The sequence below is a fragment of the Lathyrus oleraceus genome, chromosome 3 (genome assembly GCF_024323335.1).
Source record: "Lathyrus oleraceus cultivar Zhongwan6 chromosome 3, CAAS_Psat_ZW6_1.0, whole genome shotgun sequence".
In the NCBI taxonomy this organism is placed as follows: Eukaryota; Viridiplantae; Streptophyta; class Magnoliopsida; order Fabales; family Fabaceae; genus Lathyrus; species Lathyrus oleraceus.
The window spans coordinates 37,327,898-37,332,800 of NC_066581.1; the positions used below are offsets into that span (position 1 = coordinate 37,327,898).

General features: G+C 42.8%; 1 non-coding gene across 1 annotated transcript; it reads left to right on the forward strand.

Annotated features, from left to right (window-relative positions):
- Positions 1–3,995: 3,995 nt before the first annotated feature.
- On the forward strand, positions 3,996–4,102 carry LOC127133998 (small nucleolar RNA R71). Its single transcript, XR_007807782.1, has one exon. It is a non-coding gene; the product is annotated as a small nucleolar RNA R71 (small nucleolar RNA).
- Positions 4,103–4,903: the final 801 nt, after the last annotated feature.

Consider the following 4,903-nt stretch of genomic DNA (forward strand, 5'->3'; position numbering starts at 1 on the left):
ATTTTATCCTCAGTGGGTCTTCTTTCATTCACCGTTTTCCGGTAATGTTTGTTGTTTCCCCTTTTGATTGGTCATCTTTGCATACCTAGTCTGGTATCCCGATGCCTTTTCTTTTCGGTCGATTTATCCATTTAACAACCTACAACCCGGTTATGGATAATCTTCCATGCGAGTGTATTATCTAAGTTTTGACGGCTATAGATAATATATCTCATGCGCTCTTTGGTCAATCTTTTGATTGTTTTCACCATCAGAGTAAGATTCGTATTCCTTTGTTTGGAATCGAATGTCCATCCTTTAACAAGATTGCTTTTCTAGCCCTCTTCAGGATGATGAGTGTTTTGGAACACAAACCAATTCACGCTTTGGTCGGTCACCTGTTTTGTGCCTATAACCCGGTATCCTTGGTGTCCCTTCCTGTCTGCTCCCTGTCGTGACCTTGATCCCCAGTGAGCTACCTCTCCGTTGGTTTCGATAAACGTCGAGTTTTTCCTAGTTATCCGTTGATATCTAGTTGTATCTCCTTTCCAAGTCATCCGTTGATGTCCGTTCACCTCTCCGTTGGTTTCGATAAACGTCGAGTTTTTCCTAGTTGTTCGTTGACATCTAGATGTATTTCTCTCCAGTCATTCATTAATGCCTGGTTACCTCTCCGTTGGTTTCGATAAACGTCGAGTTTTTCCTAGTTGTCCGTTGACATCTAGATGTATTTCTCTCCAGTCATTCATTAATGCCTGGTTACCTCTCCGTTGGTTTCGATAAACGTTGAGTTTTTCCTATTCGTCCGTTGACGTATAGTGATACTTTTCCCCACAGGTCATCAGTTGATGTCTGTTTACCTCTCCGTTGGTTTCGATAAATGTCGAGCTTCTCCTTCTCCGTTGGTGTCGATAAACGTCGAGCTTCTCCTTCTCCGTTGGTGTCGATAAACGTCGAGCTTCTCCTTCTCCGTTGGTGTCGATAAACGTCGAGCTTCTCCTTCTCCGTTGGTGTCGATAAATGTCGAGCTTCTCCTTCTCCGTTGGTGTCGATAAACGTCGAGCTTCTCCCTTTCGTCCGTTGACGTCTGGTCGAGTCTTCCCAGTCATTCATTAATGTCTGGTTACCTCTCTGTTGGTTTCGATAAACGTCGAGTTTTTCCTAGTCGTCCGTTGGCGTCTAGTTGTGATTTCTCTATTCTCATTCATCGTCCGTTGACGTTTAGATGTGGTTCCTTTTTCTGAAATAAAAATCAAAGTCCCCAGTAGAGTCATTGTTGAACATCTTGACTGGCTCAGTAATAAACATCAGATCCCATTGGAAGCATCCGTTGGTGCATCTTTCCTTTCTTGGATCTCCGCAGAGTGCAAATTTCCGGTTCTTTGGTATTCAATCCCTGTTTACCCTGAAAGTCTGACAGCCATTGCTCTCATCCGTTCGGGTTCCCAGTTGATTGAATAGGGGAAGCTGTAGCACCTCAAATTTGCACCTCCCATTTTGTACATTCATTGTCCACTGCATAACATTGCATTGTCCATTGCATAACATTGCATTGTCCAATGAATTTGATTACCATGCTTCTACTAGTCCAAATGCCTTGAATTTTGGTGGGATGATCATGTGATGTGTGCTGTTTAGCCATGATTTTTCTTGAGATTTATTGAGTTATTTTGGAATTAATATGCATTTGTTCATTCTGTTTGCTTCATTGAGCTTTCAATTTGAATGCTTTTCCTTATGTGCTTTGTGAAATGAAATTGGTTGATGCTATGGACATGAGACCACTTGGATGATGTTCTTATTTGATTGAGCTTGATTCTTGTCAATTTTCATGTTTTGTTTTGAATTATTTCTCCCTCTTTGACCCTAGGCCTTGTCCTAGTGGTTGGTGCTTATGTTTGAGCTTTGTTTTCAAGATAAGAAGCATATGGCCTTGAGGAGATTGATTCACATTGCTTAAAGTTGGTTGATTGTTGAATGTTGACTAATCTTAACTTGTTTTGTAGGTTGCTTTTAGCTCATTTGAGTTGAGCTTGTGCCTTGCACATTGTAGCTTGCACTTGTTGTCTGTTTGACTATGTCTGTTGACTTTTGGATTGTCTGTTTGACTTTTTGAGTTGTATACTGACTGAGTTAGATTGTTTTCAGGTACATTAGTTGCTTAAGTTCATTGTGAACTTGCTTTTGCTTTGCTTGATTGCTTGAGCATTGAGGTATAATCTCTCTTCTTCATGTAGTCTGGAAGACCTGGCCTGTTATGTGGCCAGGCACCTGTCTGAAGCCCTCCTTAAGAGGCAATGTCTTTGTGTGTTTATTTTTTGTGCTAAGCAGGAAAAGTCCTTTGATAAGGCAATTGGAAGACACAAGAGATGTGTAGTCCATCTCCTGCTATTCAGTGTGTCATCCCTTGGCTCACATTACATGTTGATGCCTTGTGGATCTTAACCCAAGATCTATTGAGTCTAATCTTTGTGGAGAAGAGTTCCTACTTTCTGAACTCCCACACCTTCTATTATTCAAAGCTCTCCCTGACCAGGGATAAGAGCTGTGAGGCACACCCCTCACTTCCTATTTCATCTGCTTCACCCTAACTCTCAATGTTAGGGTTAAGAGCTAACATCACCCTGATACAGTGGCTTGTTTGTCGAGGTTGACATGACCCCTTGACTAAAGCCTAACCCTGTGTGAGCCCACTTTGTTTGTATATAGTGTGTGCTATTTGTGTGTATGCTTGCTCTTGTGCTTTGCTTGTGCTGTTTAGGTTTAGCTTGCTCCCTGTGCAAGTTAGCTAGAAACCTTAACCTAGGACCATGGTGAATTTGCTTGATAACTATTAGGCTCGAGTTAGTCTCCCTTCTAGTATGTCATTTCCCAGTCTCTGGTTAGGTTAGAAGTTCTTTCCCTGCGTAGGGGAACTACGTCACCCTGATCCTCATACCAGATGAGGTACGTAGACAGGAGATGAGCTGATCTCTCCGGGCGCCCTTTTTCTTTTGCAACCCCTTTGTGTGTGTTTGGAGACTGACATAAGTCCAGCGATTGGCAGATCGTTTCCAGTGTCTGGTTTGTTTTGTTTGGAGTCCGACATAAGTCCAGCGATTGGCAGTTGGTTTCCTGTGTGTGTTTGTGGGTTTGGAGTATGATGTAAGTCCAGCGGTTGGCATTCGATCTCCATGTTTGCCTGTTTGTGTGGAGTCTGACGTAAGTCCAGCGATTGGCAGTCGTTTTCCTGTGTGGTTTTGTTTGGCGTGCGTTAGCCGAGCTACGAGTGCTCTGATTCTTCTTTAGTCCGAGAAGATACGTATGCATAGGATGCGACATCCTAGCGAGCACGTTTCCCCCTGTCCGAACTACGTCGACACTGATGTCTGTGCTTGACAGACTATGTAGGCCCAGGATGCGATATCCTGCCGAGTTAGTTTCTTTTGTTTTCTGTGTCTCTTTCAGCCAGTGTTTGATGTTTGAGCAGTGTTTAGCAACCTTTATCCTTCCTTTTATGCGTGGATCCCGTCGAGTACGACGGATGCGTAGGGGTGCTAATACCTTCCCTTCGCATAACCGACTCCCGATCCCATCTCTCTCTGGTCACGAGACCATGTCTTTTCCAGGTTTACTTCGAGCGTTTCCTTTCCCTCTTTTGGGATAAATAACGCACGGTGGCGGCTCTGTTGTTTTCGTTTCCCGCCGGTTTTTCGCGTAATGCGACATCTGTGTGGACAACTGCTACGGTGTTAGTGTTTGTAGACATATGTTCGATCCTAAGGGAAAAAGCGTCCATTTTTGACTGCATCATGTCTCGAGAGTTAACCTCATGTATTCCACCTTGGGTCTCCTTTTTCTCTATTGATGCTCGTTCGGTTCCCCATTGATAATGGTTTTGGGCCATATCCTCAATTAGGTCACAAGCTTCTGGATAAGGTTTGTTCATAAGCGCGCCACCTGCGGCATCGTCGATGGTCATCTTGGTGTTCTAATGGAGTCCATTGTAGAAGGTATGAACGATCAGCCATTGTTTTAGGCCATGGTGTGGGCAGACTCTTAATAGCTTTTTATATCTCTCCCAGGCTTTTAAAAGTGATTCTCCTTAGTTTTGAGAAAATCTAGTTATTTGGTTTCGAAGAACAACAGTCTTACTAGGGGAAATATCTAGCAAGGAATACTCTCCTAAGGTCTTCCCAGATAGTTATTGAATTGGCTGGAAGTGAATATAGCCATGAATGTGCTCTATCCCTGAGGGAGAAAGGGAATAATCTCAAACGGATCCATCGAGCGAAGCGCCGTTAGATTTAAAGGTGTCGGCTAGTTGGATAAAAACTTTTAAATGTTGATTCGGGTTCTCAGTAGCGATACCCGCGTATTGGTTTTGTTGCACTAATTGCAACAAAGACGGTTTTAGTTCAAAATTGTTAGCAGGTATAAGGGGGTTTACTATACTCGAACTAGGTTCCTCACTAGAGGGTTGGGCAAATTCCTTAAGGGGTCGCCTATCGCGATTCTCGGCCATAGCTTTCTTAATTCGGATGAGTAAGAGGTGTGTACGAGTATAACATTCGGGTTCTGCTAAAGGATCTACTAAATTTATGGTACTACGGGTTCTTCGCATTTACCGGCTAAAAATGCCTTAGACTATATGGTGTAACAACAGGGTATGAAATTTGACGAAGTTGGTCCCCGACAACGGCGCCAAAAACTTGATCGTTGTGATTCGCAAGTGCACGAATAACGTCAAAGTAATATAAAAGAATATCGATCCCACAGAGACCAATCATCAATCTATCTAATACTATCGTTACGGTGTTTAGCTAAGGCGGTATAAAAGAGATTTGGGTTTTGCAAAATAACGGTAAATAATAAATGCTGGTAAAGACAGGTTGAATATAATTCACGTCAGTTAAGTGATGTTTCGATTGTCTAAATAGAACTA